The 17755-nt window shown below is 48.8% G+C and overlaps 1 protein-coding gene and 1 long non-coding RNA gene across 2 annotated transcripts in view; one reads left to right on the top strand and one right to left on the bottom strand.

Annotated features, from left to right (window-relative positions):
• Positions 1–17755, bottom strand: part of LOC142290409 (uncharacterized) — a 158334-nt gene that overhangs the window by 112834 nt on the left and 27745 nt on the right. The window lies entirely within an intron of this gene.
• LOC142290399 (macrophage scavenger receptor types I and II-like) overlaps positions 1–17755 on the top strand; it is a 127324-nt gene that overhangs the window by 84530 nt on the left and 25039 nt on the right. The gene's annotated exons all lie outside the window — the stretch shown is intronic.

The raw sequence follows: 17755 nt of genomic DNA, 5'->3' as shown, positions 1-17755 counted from the left end.
CGAACACGACTTACCAGTGTCGCATCACAAGAGCTTACAGCTTATCTACCTAAACATAGACAAAACCTATTACCCCCCCTGAATACCCTTGTTAGCTGAAGCCTCAGAGATAAGGCAGATGATAACAGTGTGAAGGCAAACCACACAGCTCAGCAACACAGTCCTGGAAATCTTGTAAAGCAAAAGTCCATGCAAACATGTGTCGCTGTCACTCTATGATTTTAACTGTAACTGACAAATTGACAGAGCAGATTCATCAAGTCTTATTGTCTATATAGTCGGCCGAAGCCAAACAGATATGTGTTTGGCTAAGCAAACAGTGTTGAGTGCACGCATTACTGTCTGGTCCCAGCCTACCGTACCTGGGTACTGGTGTGTCCAGTTGACATCATTATAGAGTTTACAATACTCTCCCGGTAAACAGTATAGACAGCACCGGAAGAATGTCAGTCTCTGACACAGGATGCTGCTCACAGGCGTTACGGTTCTCCTCACCAAACTCCAACACGAGTCCCCTCACAATTCACCAAAGTGCTTCTGCGGTGGCTCCTTGCTGTAATGCACACCTTTAGCTTTGCCTTCACTTCACAGACAGCACCTTCTCCGCTCTCCAAGTCCACAGCCGAAAACCGTTTTGCTATTGCTATAGTGACCAAACAGTCAAAGGCAGATGCAAAAAACATCAGCCCCTTGTGGTTGCATGCAATGCATGCAATGAACAGCAAATAAGCATGTTTCATTCACAGTGGATAAAGCTCATCAATACACCCTCACGCTATCACTTCATATCCATGTGAAAGTTCATGGACGAAGTACTCAAAGTAGTGAGTTTTTGGCTTCTACTTACAGATTGGTGACAAATTTACAGATGACATGACTTGGGTGATCTTTTGTGATGTAAAAAAAGCCCCAGGCTAGGCAAGGCTTACAGCCCATGCGACCTGCAGAGCCACCACGACTTCTGCTCAGAGGCAGAGTTGTGGCTGAGGATTCAGTTGTTGACGTGCTTCCAGTACTTTGTCTGTGTCCAGGAAGACGCAACCTAACCTTGTCGTCAGTAGCATCCTCCTCCACCTCCTCTATTGACCTCATCGACTGGCTGACTTTGGTTTGACAGTAAGTGGGGTCTCCAACCTCATCATCACCCTGTGTGTTTTCACTCCCCTCGTCCTGACTCCTCAGAGCCAATCTCTTCCTGCCCTGACCAAATAGTAAAGTTGTTGTTCCAATCAGGTATCTGAGTCTCCTCAGTATGTTCCCCATTGTCTTCACCAGGAGGATTTATGGTTTGGGAACGAGGGTGTACATTATGTTCAGCACCTTCTTCATCGGGGCTTGGATCCGACTCACAAAGCTTCTGGGCATCAGTGCAGATCATTTCCTTGTCTGGACTCACTGCAGCTTTGGAGCAGACCTCTGATTCCAAGGCTATAGTGTGACTGAACAGCTCTGCAGACTCAACCATCTCTGTTACCCCATACTCAGCAGGGCTGGTGGAAACTTGTGAGCTGTTAGGAAACAAGTGCGATTGGCTTGACACCACAGAGGAAAGGAGTATTTGGGATATTGAAGTTGAGGTGGAGGAGAGGACACTTCATGGAGCACTTGAGATCCATTGAAGCACCTGCTCTTTTGGTGCCTCATCTACATTTGGTAGCGATGGTAGTGTCCCTTAAAAAAGGATCATATGAGATTATCCACGGGATACCTCTTATTTTGGCTGGTAGTTAGTGTTATGAATCAGTGCCGCCGTAGATACAAGCAGCATGCTGCGGTTCCAGTTGGGCACAGGCATCAGCTGCCATTTTTGGCTGTACCTCGGGTCATCCAGCTGGCTGCTTCCTCCTCCACATCGAAGTGTGGAAAGATGGCTAGTGCGCATGCGTGTGCAGATTTCCCCAGACACAGCCTAAGTACAGTGTTTCGCCTAGTGAGCATGCTCATCATGACTGTGCCATTCCTGAGGCTAAGTCCTGAGTTAACCTATTGAGCATGCTCCCACACTTAGTGATAAAAGCCTCTTTGCACAGATCCTTGGACTCCGTTCCGTGTGTAAGTCCTGTGTTGAGCCTACAGAGCATGCAGAAGCTGATAGTCTGTTTTCTGAGACTGTTTTCAGGCAAATGAGCATGCTCGGGTACTTAGTGAATCAGAGGCTAGGTCCATTAAGGAACTCACTGGCCATGTCCGTGAGGTGGCAGTCCATGATAGTCCAGAGGGCATCAGGTGTCCTGATGATGTGGCAACTCCAGACTGGCTCGCAGAAGCCCGCCCCTATGATTTGGCACCTCATCATTGTTCGTCAGGCGATGACTGGTGAGGTGTTTGGGGCGTGGCTGCCATGAGGTCATCATTGAAGTGGTGGTTACGGATAGGCCGCTGGTTATTTCACTGATGACGTGGCACTCTGATTTTGGCTCATGGAGGGGCATTGTGGTCCACCCTGGGTTGGGGTGGACCCAGGTTAGAAAAGGGGCTGGATACAACAAGAAGGTGTGCAGTCTTCTATTATGCTCAGACAGAGCACACCTCCATGTGTTGAACCCATTGTGGCTTTAGGCCAGAGGTAGGCAGGGATAGGGCGTCGGTGCAGGACGCCACCTCACTTGGTAACGCAGAACGGTTATGACCAGCTCCTGTCCTAACAGTCCAGTTAGTGCAGCACAGTGGCATTAACTGGGCTGCTGCTGCACCTGCTGTCCACAGGTGTGCCCCCTACGCACACGGACAGCGTACCCAATGGCCCCTGTGTATTTAACAGGGAGTTTCTGGGCTGGGTGTGTGGACCCTGTGATGCTAACAGGGTTCACAGTCTCCAGATCCGAGTGTCATCTAACTTGGTTCAGGATACTATTTTTTTCAGAGCCACCCAGCTCTGTATCCTCCACCTAACCTTTGGGTTGCCAGCATCTCCTTTTCCATCTAGGAGCACGGTGGTCCCCGACTGGCGATTGGGATATATACCACCTTATCCAAATCTGCAAGTCCCCCCGTAACAGATGGTGTTTCTTCAGCAGATGTTACTGTTGCTTAACCACCAAACCCACGGACACAAACTTTTTTCCCCTTTCTAACACACCTGTTCCCCTTTCCACCAGCATCTGGCCTTTTTCCACTCATTTTGTAGTTGACAAAATTTGCAACTCTGCAGGGAGACCCTACTCAACGCCGTCTCAGCACAGCAGCCAGCACTCGGTCCCTCAGATGTGGACAAGTAAAAGACCATTTCCTCATAGCCATGACAAAGCATTGAGATTCACTCTGTGCAGCACTGGTGTTTAGTGGAAAAGCCGATCTAAGATTGCGGACCAGCCTCTGCTGATACTCATGCATATGTGCGTCCCTTTCTATGGCAGGACTTATTTTCCCAAATTTTGTCTTGTACCGGGGATCTAACAGTGCGGCAACCCAGTAGTCATCATTACTTCTAATTCGGACAATCCGAGGGTCATGTTGTAGGTAGTGCAGCAAGAAGGCGCTCATGTGTCTTGCGCCTCCAGGAGGACCAAGTCCTTGCTGTGTTGGTGGCGTAGAGGTGAGAATCATGATTCCTTCCTCTGCCCTCTCCCCCCAACCTTGCACAACAGAAATGTGATCAAGCTCTCCCTCATCTACTGAGTCTTCCATGCCCATCGCCAGTTCATCCTCCATTTCTTCCTGGGCACCTGCACCTTGCTCCTCAGTTTGGCTGATACTATGCGCCCTTGTTAATCCCTTTTCCCCACGGTCCTATGCCTGCCGCCTTGGTGCTGCTGAACGTGTGGATCTTGTAGATCTTGTTATCCCTTCCGCATATGACTCCTCCTGTACTTCCTCCCCTTCCTCTTGTCCCACCATCTGACTCTGAATAATGTTTAGAGTGTGCTCCAGCATGTAGATGACCGGAATTGTCATAATGATAATGGCATCGTCAGCGCTAAACATCTTTGTCGCCATTTGTAAACTGTGAAGAAGGGTGCATAGGTACTTAATCTGAGACCACTCCAGCAGCGTGATCTGCCCCACCTCTGGATCTCTTTAGCTTAGGCTAACGTATTGCATAGTCATAACGTATTGCAGCAGGGCTCACCGGTGCTGCCACAGGTGCTGCAACATGTGCAGATTCAAATTCCTGCGTGTCGGCAAATCGCATTGCAGGTGGTGAACAAGCAGACCAAAAGACTTCTGGAGCGATGCAAGTTGTTCAGCTGCGGGGTGTGAACAGTGGAAGTGAGCACATAGCAAGCGTATCCTCTGCAGAAGGCCATTGTCATGGTGAAGGACCGCACCCAGGTTAGCACCATTGTCTCACACGGCCTTCCCTGGCTGCTGGTTGAGTGGAGACAACCATGGATGAAACTCGGTCTCCAGAGCTAACCGTCCACAACTCCTCAGCGGTGTGACTCACATTTCCCATACATTTCAAAGTAAAGAATTGACCGCCTGATGGCATTGAGCTCTGCTTCTAGCATAGTAAGGAGGTGTGCGGGATTCCTTATGCACAGTTACAACGTGGGTGGCCTTACCAGACAGGTTTTGAGCGGAGGTTGAGGACCTAGATGAGGTTGAGGAGGCTGAAGCAGTGGAGGAACTTCTACATACAGAGGAAGGATTGACACACAACTCGTGGGGACGGAAAGACTTGCACAGCAGACCCTTCTCCATCTCTCACCATAGTTACCCAGTGCCCAGTCAGCGACATATAACGCCCCTGCCCATGCTTACTGGTCCAAGTATCTGTGGTAAAATGCACCCTGCCACACACAGAGTTTCTCAAGGAAGCGGTGATGTTGTGTGCGACATGCTGGTGTAGCGCGGGCACGCCATTCTTGGAGAAGGAGTGGCGACTGGGCATCGGCTCTTGGGGCACTGCGATGGGCATAAGGTCTCGAAAATCCTCTGTGTCAAAAGGGTGGAAAGGCAGCATTTCTGTAGCCAACAGCTTGCAGATGCTGAAAGTCAACCTCTTAGGCATGTCATGCCCTTCTAAAATCATGTAAAACACAGCAAGGGGACTCCAACCACAGTCTCCCTCTTTTCCAAAAATTGGGCCACACACCACTTCACTGGCATCAGTTGTCCCCCAGTTTCAAACTTAAAAAGTTGATTTGCATGAAGCACTCTCAAGAATCCACTAGCTTTTTGCCTCCCCTGGATGACACAGGGGTAGAAAAGTCCTCTGTGATCCATGACTTCCTCATCTTGGTTCATTTTTCATAAAAAAGGGGACTACAACCACAGTCTCCATCTTTTCCAAAAATTAGGCCACCCCCACACACACACACACACACACACACACCACTTTACTGGCATCAGTTGTCCCCCAGTCGCAAACTAAAAAGATGATTTGCATGAAGCACTCTCAAAAGTCCACCAGCCTTTCGCCTCCCCTCTATGACACAGGGGTAGAAAAGTCCTCTGTGATCCATGACTTCCTCATCTTGGTTCATTTTTCAAAAAAAAGAAGACTCCAACCACAGTCTCCCTCTTTTCCAAAAATTGGGCCACACACACACCACTTCACTGGCATCAGTTGTCCCCCAGTTGCAAACTTAAAAAGTTGATTTGCCTGAAGCACTATCAAAAATCCACCAGCCTTTCGTCTCCCCTGGATGACACAGAGGTAGAAAAGTCCTTGCGGATCCATGACTTGTTCATCTTGATGAATGTTAGTCTGTCCACATTGTCACTGGACAGACACGCACGCTTATCTGTCAGCACACACCCAGCAGCACTGAAGACACGTTCCAAGAGAACGCTGGCTGCGGGACACGACAAAATCCCCAAGGTGTAAGTGGCGAGCTCAGGCAATTTATGCAGATTGGAAGCCCAAAATGAACAAGGCTCAAGTTGCACAGTAAAGGCATCGATGTTCCCTTGCATATACATATATATCTGTCTCCTCCTCTTTTTATTCATTTAGCTCTTTGGTTTTCGCATGAGTATATGTCCTTGTCACTTTCCCATGTGTTTGTGGTGTCTTGGGAGTTGTGTGTCACCTTTTGGACACCTTTGAAGGTGTTTTCTATGTGTTTGTATGTGTTTGTGTTTGCCTGCCATTGTTTTCAATGGGGTTCGAGTTGGTTCGTCGAACGTTCGACAAACTTGTCCTCCGTTCGACAAACCGAACCGAACTCGAACTCCAGGGGGGTGGCTCATCTCTAGTCAGGTGATCTCAGTGACATCACCACTCACAGCTGCAGCTCAGTCAGTGTGTCCCTAACACTACAGAGAGCGGTCACATTTTCTAATTTGATCATGCAATACAACCTCAGATGTAGCAAAGCCGGGATCATCGTGGGACCTTGTATGGATTACGTCAGACCTGTGGGGGTGTTTAGGGGGTTAATAAATTGGTGAAAGAGGGTGTTTTTTAAAAAATATAAAATGAATGCCCTCAGTGCTGTTGGGTGTGTGCTGACAGATAAGCGCACGCGTCTGTCCAGTGACAATGTAGACTGACTAACGTTCATCAAGATGAGGGAGTCATGGATCAGAGAGGACTTTTCTACCCCTGTGCCATCCTGGGGAGACTAAGGGTGGCTTTACACGCTTCGATATTTGTCCCGATATCGCTAGCATGCGACCCGCCCCCATTGTTTGTGCGAAACGGGCATATCGCTGCCCGTCGCGCACAAAATCGTGCACCCGCGTCACACATGCCTGCCTAGCGACGTCGCTGTGACCGGCGTACTGCCTCCTTTCTAAGAGGGCGGTCCGCTCGACGTCACCGAGCGGCCGCCCAATGAAAGCAGAGGGGCGGAGATGAGCGGGACGAATATCCCGCCCACCTCCTTCCTTCCGCATTATGGCCGGCGGCAGGTAGGAGATGTTCCTCGTTCCTACGGGGGTCACACACAGCGATGTGCACTGCCGCAGGAACGAGGAACAACAACGGGAAAGAGATAGGATCGATAATTGGGAGCGGACCCTCATGTCAACGAGGAGCGATTTTGGACATTTTTGCAACGATCCAATATCTTTCCTTGGAGTCACACGCTACAACATCGCTACAGTGGCCGGATGTGCGTCACAAAATCCGTGACCCCAACGAGATCGCTGTAGCAAAATCGTAGCATGTAAAGCCCGCTTAAAGGCTGGTGGATTTTTGATAGTGCTTCATGCAAATCAACATTTTAAGTTTGCATCTATAGGACAATTGATGCCACTTAAGTGTTGTCCGGGTCCCAATTTTTGGAAAAGAGGGAGACTGTGGTTGGAGTCCCCTTGCTGTGTTTTACATGAAGGGCATGACATGCCTAAGAGGTTGACTTTCAGCATCTACAAGCTGTTGGCTACAGAAATGCTGCCTGTCCACCCTTTTGACACAGAGGATTTTCGAGACCTTATGCCCATCGCAGTGCCCCAAGAGCCGATGCCCAGTCACCACTCCTTCTCCAAGAAAGGCGTGCCCACACTACACCAGCATGTCGCACACAACATCACCGCTTCCTTGAGAATCTCTGTGTGTGGCAGGGTGCATTTCACCAGATACTTGGACCAGTAAGCATGGACAGGGGCGTTACAGGTCGCTGACTGGGCACTGGGTAACTATGGTGAGAGATGGAGAAGGGTCTGCTGTACAAGTCTTTCCATCCCCACGAGTTGTGTGTCAATCCTTCCTCTCTACGTAGAAGTTCCTCCACTGCTTCGGCCTCCTCAACCTTGTCTAGGTTCTCAACCTCCGCTCAAAACCTGTCTGGTAAGGCCACCCACATTGTAACTGTGCATAAGGAATCCCGCACACCTCCTTACTATGCTGGCAGCAGAGCTCAATGCCATCAAGCGGTCAATTCTTTACTTTGAAATGTATAGGAAATGTGAGTCACACCGCAGAGGAGTTGTGGATGGTTAGCTCTGGAGACTGAGTTTTATCAATGGTTGTCTCCACTCAACCAGCAGCCAGGGAAGGCCGTGTGCGACAATGATGCAAACCTGGGTGCGGCCCCTCGCCGTGACAATGTGACACACGTGACTTCTATGGCTCATGTGTCCAACCTGGTTGTCCAGCAATTTTTAAACCACTATCCCGGCCTAGCTGACCTTCTGCAGAGGGCACGGTGTAACGCCTGCCTGGATCCACACACTCAGACGAGCTGTAAAGGATAGGCTAGAGGGAAGCCACTCAACATGCTGCACCCCTAGAACCCCGAAACCCTTTAACCCCTATACAGGGATTTGGAATTACACAGGGCCAAAGATGATCAATACCTGTGGAAGGCTGCAGTCCGAGAGAGTAGTAGTCAGGCAGGGTCAAACCATAAATTGAGGAGCATGAACAGAATTGGACGACCAGGACATAATCAGAAAACAAGCAGAGGTCAAATGTGGATCGGGCAACGAGGTACATAAACAGCAGGCAGGAGATGTAGTCAGGAAACAAGTGGTAGTCAGCACACAAAATCACAAAACAGAACTGGGCGGAACAGGAACCAGAAGTTCAGAACTATGTCTGGCAGTGGTGAGCAGACAGGAGGGGCCTAAAAAAGGGTGTGGTGCCTTCCCATTGGTTGTAGCTGAATGATGGTACTTGAGCTGTGAGACAACTACCACATACAGTCAGCCAGTGGTACTGCAGATCTCAAGGTAACCCAGCCCAGTGGCTGTGCGGAACCTGCGGCCACCAGGGCCGCTGGCATCGACTTCTCTCCCATCAACAACACTATCTACGAAAGGAACGCGGTGTCACCTGGCGATCGGAGTACAAGTTGCTACAGCGGACTCCGGTGGTGACGTAACAGCCGTGTGCGACAATGATGCAAACCTGGGTGTGGCCCTTCACCAGGGCAATGTGAGACACATGCCTTGTATGGCTCACGTGTTCAACCTGGATGTCCAGCAATTTTTAAACTACTATCCCGGCCTACATGGCTTTCTGCAGAGAGTACGCTCGCTATGTGCTCACTTCCACCATTCACAACCAGCAGCTGAACAACTTGCATCACTCCAGAAGTCTTTCGGTCTGCCTGTTCACCGCCTGCAATGCGATTTGCAGACACGCAGGAATTTGAATCTGCACATGTTGCAGCGCCTGTGGCAGCACCGGCGAGCCCTGCTGCAATATGTTATGACTATGCAATACGTTAGCCTGGGCTAACAAGATCCAGAGGTGGGGCAGATCACGCTGCTGAAGTGGTCTCAGATCAAGTACCTATGTACCCTACTTCACAGTTTACAAATGGCGACAAAGATGTTTAGCGCTGACGATTCCATTATTATAAAAATTCCGGTCATCTACATGCTAGAGCACACTCTAAACATTATTCAGAGTCAGATGGTGGGACAAGAGGAAGGGGAGGAAGTACAGGAGGAGTCATATGCGGAAGGGATAACAAGATCTCCAAAGTCCACACATTCAGCAGCACCAAGGTGGCAGGCATGGGACGGTGGGGGAGAGGGATTAACAAGGGCGCATAGTATCAGCCAAACTGTTGAGGAAGGTGCAGGAGCCTAGGAAGAAATGGAGGACGAACTGGCGATGGGCATGGAAGACTCAGTAGATGAGGGAGAGCTTGATCACATTTCTGTTGTGCGAGGTTGGGGGGAGAGGGCAGAGGAAGGAAGCATGATTCTCACCTCTACGCCACCATCACAGCAAGGACTTGGTCCCCCTGGTTGCGCAAGACACATGAGCGCCTTCTTGCTGCACTGCCTACAACATGACCCTCGGATTGTCTGAATTAGAAGTAATGATGACTACTGGGTTGCCACACTGTTAGATCCCCGGTACAAGACAAAATTTGGGAAAATAAGTCCTGCCATAGAAAGGGACGCACATATGCATGAGTATCAGCAGAGGCTGGTCCGCAATCTTAAATCGGCTTTTCCACTAAACACCAGTGCTGAGTGAATCTCAATGCTTTGTCATGGCTATGAGGAAATGGTCTTTTACTTGTCCACATCTGAGGGACCGAGTGCTGGCTGCTGTGCTGAGACGGCGTTGAGTAGGGTGTCCCTGCAGAGTTGCAAATTTTGTCATCTACAAAATGAGGGGGAAAAGGCCAGATGCTGGTGTAAAGGGGAACAGGTGTGTTAGAAAGGGGGAAAAAGTTTGTGTCTGTGGGTTTGGTGGTTAAGTTACAGTAACATCTGCTGAAGAAACACCAACTGTTACGGGGGGACTGGCAAATTTGGATAAGGTGGTATATATCCCAATTGCCAGTCGGGGACCACCGTGCTCCTAGATGGAAAAGGAGATGCTGGCAACCTGAAGGTTAGCCGGAAGATACAGAGCTGGGTGGCTCAGAAAAAAATAGTAGCCTGAACAGAGTTAGATGACACTCGGATCAGGAGGCTGTGAACCCTGTTAACGTCACAGGGTCCACACACCCAGCCCAGGAACTCTCTGTTAACAACACAGGGGCCATTGGGTATGCTGTCCGTGTGTGTAGGGGGCACACCTGTGGACAGCAGGTGCAGCAGCAGCCTAGTTAATGCCACTGTGCTGCACTAGCAGGACTGGTAGGACAGGAGCTGGTCGTAACCGTTCTGCGTTACCAAGTGTGGTGGCGTCCTGCACCGACGCCCTATCTCTGCCTACCTCTGGCCTAAAGCCACAATGGGTTCAACACATGGAGGTGTGCTCTGTCTGAGCATAATAGAAGACTGCGCACCTCCTTGTTGTCTCCAGCCTCTTTTCTAACCTGGGTCCACCCCAACCCAGGGTGAGCCACAATGCCCCTCCATGAGCCAAAAGCAGAGTGCCACGTCATCAGTGACATAATCAGCGGCCTATCCGGAAAAGCCACTTCAATGAAGACTTCATGGCAGCCACGCCCCAAACACCTGACCAGTCATCGTCTGACGAACAATGATGAGGTGCCAAATCATAGTGGTGGGCCTCTGCGAGCCAGTCCGGAGTGGCCACATCATCAGGACACCTGATGCCCTCTGGACTATCATGGACTGACACCTCACGGACATGGCCAGTGAGTTCCTTAATGGACCTAGCCTCTGATGCACTAAGTGCCTGAGCATGCCCATTTTCCTGAAAACTGTCTCAGAAAGCAGACTATCAGCTTCTGCATGCTCTGTAGGCCCAACACAGGACTTACACATGGAACGGAGTCCAAGTACCTGTGGCAAAGAGACTTTTCTTACGAAGTGTGGGAGCATGCTCAATAGCACTAACTGAGGACTTAGGCGGGCTTTGCACGTTGCGACATCGCAAGCCGATGCTGCGATGTCGCACGCGATAGTCCCCGCCCCTGTCGCAGGTACGATATCTTGTGATAGCTGGCGTAGCGATAATTATCGCTACGCCAGCTTCACATGTACTCACCTGCCCTGTGACCGTCGCTCTGGCCGGCGACTCGCCTCCTTCCTAAGGGGGCGGGTCGTGCGGCGTCACAGCGACGTCACACGGCAGGCGGCCAATTGCAGCGGAGGGGTGGAGATGAGCAGGATGTAAACATCCCGCCCACCTCCTTCCTTCCACATAGCCGCTGGCGGCAGGTAAGGAGATGTTCCTCGCTCCTGCGGCTTCACACACAGCGAGGTGTGCTGCCGCAGGAACGAGGAACTACATCGTACCTGTCGCGGCACCGGCATTATGGAAATGTCAGAGCCTGCACCTATGATACGATAAAGACGCTTTTGCGCTCGTTCATCCTATCATCTAGGATTTACACACTACGACATCGCAAGTGACGCCGGATGTGCGTCACTTTCGATTTGACCGCACCAACATCGCACCTGCGATGTCGTAGTGTGCAAAGCCGCCCTTAGCCTCAGGAATGGCACAGTCATGCTGAGTCATGCTCACTAGGCAAAACACTGTACTTAGGCTGTGTCTGGGGTAAATTGGCCCACGCATGCGCACTAGCCGTCTCTCCACACTTAGACGTGGATGAGGAAGCAGCCAGCTGGCCAACCCGAGGCACGGACAAAAATGGCAGCTGACGCATGGGCGCAACTGGAACCACAGCAAGCTGCTTGCGTCTACGGCGGCACCGATTCATAACACCGACTACCAACCAGCCAAAATAAGAGGTGTACTTCTTCCCATGGATAATCTGATATGATCCCTTTTTTCGGGGACACGACCATCGCTACCAAATGTAGATGAGGCACCAAAACAGCAGGTGCTTGAATTGATCTCAACTGATCCATCAAGTGGCATCTCCTCCACCTCAACTTCAATATCCCATTCCTCTGTGGTGTCAACCCAATCGCACTTGCTTCCTAACAGCTCACAAGTTTCCACCAGCCCTGCTGAGTATGGGGTAACAGAGATGGTTGAGTCTGCAGAGCTGTTCAGTCACACTATAGCCTTGGAATCAGAGGTCTGCTCCAAAGCTGCAGTAAGTCCAGACAAGGAAATGATCTGCACTGATGCCCAGAAGCTTTGTGAGTCGGATCCAAGCCCCGATGAAGAAGGTGCTGAACATAATGTACACCCTCGTTCCCAAACCATAAATCCTCCTGGTGAAGACAATGGGGAACATACTGAGGAGACTCAGATACCTGATTGGAACAACAACTTTACTATTTGGTCAGGACAGGAAGAGATTGGCTCTGAGGAGTCAGGACGAGGGGAGTGAAAACACACAGGGTGATGATGAGGTTGGAGATCCCACTTACTGTCAAACCAAAGTCAGCCAGTCGATGAGGTCAACAGAGGAGGTGGAGAAGGATGCTACTGACGACGAGGTTACGTTGCGTCTTCCTGGACACAGACAAAGTACTGGAAGCTTGTCAACAACTGAATCCTCAGCCACAACTCTGCCCCTGAGAAGAAGTCGTGGTGGCTCTGTAGGTCGCATGGGCTGTAAGCCTTGAATAGCCTGGGGCTTTTTGTACATCATAATAGATCACCCAAGTCATGTCATCTGTAAGATTTGTCACCAATCTCTAAGTAGAGGCCAAAAATACTTTGTCCATGAACTGTCACCAGGATATGAAGTGATAGCGTGAGGGTGTATTGATGAGCTTTATCCACTGTGAGTACAACATGCATATTTGCTGTTCATTGCATGCAGTGTTGCAGACTACCCACAAGGGGCTGCTGTTTTTTTTGCATCTGCCTTTCACCGTTTGGTCACTATAGCAATAGCAAAACGGTCTTCGGCTGTGGACTTGGAGAGCGGAGAAGGTGCTGTCTGTGAAGTGAAGGAAAAGCTAAAGGTGTGCATTACAGCAAAGAGCCACCGCGGAAATACTTTGGTGAATTGTGAGGGGACTCGTGTTGGAGTTTGGTGAGGAGGACCGTAATGCCTGTGAGCAGCATCCTGTGTCGCAGACCGAAATTCTTCTGGTGCTGCCTATACTGTTTACCGAGAGAGGATCGTAAACTCTGTATTGATGGCAACTGGACACCACAGTACCGTGAATGGTAGGTTGGGACCAGACAGTAATGCGTGCATGCAACACTTTGTTTTGTTAGCAGAACACATATCTGTTCTGCTTCGGCCGACTATATAGACAATAAGGCGGGCTTTGCACACTACGACATCGCAGGTGCGATATCGGTGGGGTCAAATCGAAAGTGACGCACATCCGGCGTCGCAGTCGATATCCTAGTGTGTAAATCCTTTTTGATACGAATAACGAGCGCAAGAGCGTCGTTATCGTATCATCGGTGTAGGGTCCGACATTTCCATTATTTGGAAGGAGCGACAGATACGATGTTGTTCCTCGTTCCTGCGGCAGCACACATCGCTGTGTGAGATGCCGCAGGAGCGAGGAACATTTTACCTGCGTCACCGCGTCTCACGCCGGCTATGCGGAAGGACGGAGGTGGGTGGGATGTTTACGTCCCGCTCATCTCTGCCCCTCCGCTTCTATTGTCCGCCTGCCGTGTGACGTCGCTGTGACGCCGCACAACCCTCCCCCTTAGTAAGAAGGCGGTTCGCCAGCCAGAGCGACGTCGCAGGGTAGGTGAGTGCATGTGAAGCTGGCGTAGCGATAATGTTTGCTACGGCAGCAATCACAAGATATCGTACCTGCGACGGGGCAGGGACTATCGCTGCAGCGTCAGTAACACAATGTTACCAATGTCGCAGCGTGCAAAAGTACCCCTAAGACTTGATGCCTCTGCTCTGTCAACTTGTCAGTTACAGTTAAAATCATACAGTGACAGCAACACATGTTTGCATGGACTGTTGCTTTACAAGATTTCCAGGACTGTTTTGCTGAGCTGTGTGGTTTGCCTTCACACTGTTATCATCTGCCTTATCTCTGAGGCTTCAGCTAACAAGGGTATTCAGTGGGGGGTAACAGGTTTTGTCTATGTTTAGGTAGATAAGTTGTAAGCTCTTGTGATGCGACACTGATCAGTCGTGTTCGCACACACACACACACACACACACACACACACAATTACTCCTGGTACGCAGAGGGATTACCAGGTAGTAGGCAACTGTTTAGACAGTCCCCTGGTTAGGAAAAAGTTGGTGAGCAGGGGGTATGAATCGCCTTTACGAGTGTCGCAGCATAGGGGTGTAGGCTTTTGGAATTGTGAATAGATTGTTCTATTCTTTCAGTTTTATGCATGGTTCTTATTGTTTGTTTTTGGAAAGTTAAACAATCATTTATTAATCCAACTGCCTAAAGTCCTTTTCCAAGTGTGTGGTTTTGCTGTATACTGGGGAGCCCACCCTGTACACTACTTTAAATGAAGCATAAGTCGCAATGGGAAGTTCACTGTGCTACAATGCGGCCTATTGCATAGCAGAAATGGAGAGGAGTGTAGAATGCACATGTGGTGTACCTTGTTTGACAGCAACGAAACCTAAGGTAGTATCCAGGACAATTCTACTATGCCCCTAAAAGTGTCAGGACTTTTGGAATTTAAAATTGCGTAGCAGAAATGGAGAGGAGTGTAGAATGCACATGTGGTGTACCTTGCTTGACAGCAACAAAACCCTAAGGTAGTATCCCAGACACTTTTAGTATGCCACTAAAAGTGTCAGCACTGTTTGCAATTAAAATTGTGTAGCAAAAATGGGCAGTTGTGTATAATGCAGAGGTGCTGTAGGTAGCTGGACAGCAAAGGAAGCCTCACTTTTTTATCCCTGCCAATGAAAAAATGCACCAAGGAATTATCTGAGCTGATGTAGCCAGATGCTGTTATATAAAACCCTGCACAGCGTTGGCACAGACCTGCCTAGGAACAATGGCTATGAACAGCTGTAATGCAGCCCTGAAAAGGGCTGAAATTACAAGTAGTCCCTAATCCCTAAAGCGCTGTGTAGATTGCACTGTATGTCTATAGCGCACACAGCAGCAGGGGCAGTGGGAGCGGTGACTGTCACCCACCCGCCGCATAGAGATAATGGCGGTGACGGGGAAAATGGCCGGGTCTTATAGGGCAAGGACATGTGACATGCACAGCCTATGACACATGCCCTTGCTTGTCTGGCAAAAATTCACTTTGCTGTGTGTGTGTCTGTGATTTGCTGACAGCTTGGCCCGCCCCACTGTACACGCGGTTAGGAAAAAAAAATAAAAATAAAAAAAAATCGCCATTCTTTCAGCACTGATCTAAACCCCATCCCCCCCGCACACTATACACTGAATTTTGATAACATCATGATTCACAGTGACTCACACTATCACAGTAAAAAGTCAGCTAGTAACTAGGTATGCTTTTTGGTGATTGAACCGTTCTCGAACGTAACTCGAACTACCGAACTTTTAGCAAATCGTTTGAGTTCGTCGAACGACTCGAACAACCCCTAAAATCACTCGAACATGAAATTGGCGAACCTCGAACATCGCTCATCTCTAGACATTACTTCTTCAATAGAAAAGGGGGAGTCAAGGTCTTGGAGTTCCATAACTGAAAGGACAGGAAGATTAACAGAGTTCAGGAAATCTTGGATGTTTTGAGGGGAAGGTTGAGGAACTAAAGTGTCCAAAGAAAGATTATATAATTTTGAATAGTAGGAAGTAAATGCATTAGCAATTTCGGATTAACTACTTTTTGGCCAGAGTGATCCTCTAAGTATTCAATTCTAGATCTAGCGATGGCTAACATAAAGGCAATAAACTTAAAAGATACCAACTGCTGAATCGAAATAGCTTTCCCCACGGTTTTGGAATGAGCATTAGCATGTAGAATTATGGGGAAACTCTTATGAGAGAGCCTGTGATTATCTCTAGCTAACAAATGTGTTTCGTGAATACAGACTACCTCACATCTGGAGGCTAGCACTTCACTCCAAATACATGATCTCTTTTAAGGGGAATTGAGTCCTCTTGCATTAATAGATGGGAACTTAATCCCCATGATATATAAGTGAGTACATTCCCTCTATAGATCCTAGGTACAGGCGGGCCAGAGTTAGTACAATCTGTAGAATTAATAGTGGCATTACAGTGGCATTACAGACAAACCAACAATTTAAAAAAAACCCATATAAAACAACTAAAACAAAAATAAAAGAAAAACATTGAACGTCAGAGCAAAAAGCAATGGGTCCTACTGCACCTGGGGCGACAAAACCAAAAATAACTCACATGACAAGGGGCCAGGGGAATCCTGACGGCTGGAAAAAGAAAAAAAAATAACAAAATGAAAACAAAAAATACACTAAACAAAAAAAAACAACTTGGACTAAAACCCCCCCAGAAAAATATAGGAAAAAAGTGGAAAAAAAGGTAAAAAAAGTAAGTCACAGTAAGCTCCTAATAAGCTACAGGTGACAATCAAGATCAAGCCTGAGTCCAGTCAGCAGCAATTTTCTTCTGTGTGCCATCAAATGGAAGGGAGGGCCACATGGTTGCAGGATCTGGTGCAAGGTTCCATTTTTTAAACAGGGTGTCTGCTTCAGTGGGGGAGGTGTAGGACTTATCTTTATGAATTATGAACTTCACAGGAAACCCCATTTGTAAGATATATTAGAAGAGTACAGAGCTTTAGTATGTGAGGCAAACTCCCTCTTTCTTGCTAAGGTGGCAGCAGAGAGGTCCACTTAGATTATGATAATACTGAAAGGCAGCGCCTTGTTCTGTCTTAGGACATGCAGGAAAGTCCCTTTAGTTTTAAAGAAGTGGAATCTGGCCAGAGTATCCCTCAGGAGGTCAAGTGTTAGCCCTTTCGGTCTGGGAACGCTATGTATGCAGTCCACCATGAGATCCAACTCAGTAGCCTCAGGCAGCAGGTGATGCAACAGGTTGTAGAAAAAGGGTCCCAGACCGGAGTCAGCTATAGACTCAGGTATACCTCTGATCTAGACATTATTCCTTTATGACCTATCCTATAAGTCCCAGACTTTATTCTTCAGCAACTACACCTCCTTTACCACATTATAGTGCGCTTCTCTCAGCTCATTATGTGAAACCGCGCATTCCGCCATCTTTGATTCTATATGATCAGTGCTCTCTCCCAGGGAGATTAGTTCTGCTCTCAACTCTGCTATGGCAGCTTTAAAGTCCTTTTTAAGGGAGGCACGGAAGGAGTTGAGGAGCCGAGACTGAAGAGGCAGTATGAGGAGATGAGGCCTGCGTAGAAGCAGGGGAAGATAGCGGGTCCCGCTGCTGAGGAGAGGTGTGGCTCGCGCTGTGAGAAAAAAATCTCTTTTTCTTGATCTCCCTCTCGTCATCTTCAACTCTGGAGGGCCACAGTGATGGTATGTTGAGCTGTGAACCGCTTCTAACCGTTATTAAGGATCTGGTTACCAGAGCTGTTCTCTCACATGGCCGACACCATCAGAGGTCAGGCCATGCCCCGGGTCCCTTATATTTTAATATACAGCCAATTAAAAGCACATATCTGGGGACTGCAGCCTTTAGCAAATTTTTTCCAATTATTTATTTGTTTTTACACTCCATC

This window comes from Anomaloglossus baeobatrachus, chromosome 1 (assembly GCF_048569485.1).
Source record: "Anomaloglossus baeobatrachus isolate aAnoBae1 chromosome 1, aAnoBae1.hap1, whole genome shotgun sequence".
NCBI lineage: Eukaryota > Metazoa > Chordata > Amphibia > Anura > Aromobatidae > Anomaloglossus > Anomaloglossus baeobatrachus.
Note: the sequence above shows the minus strand (reverse complement) of the source record. Positions and strands in the feature narration are given on the sequence as shown.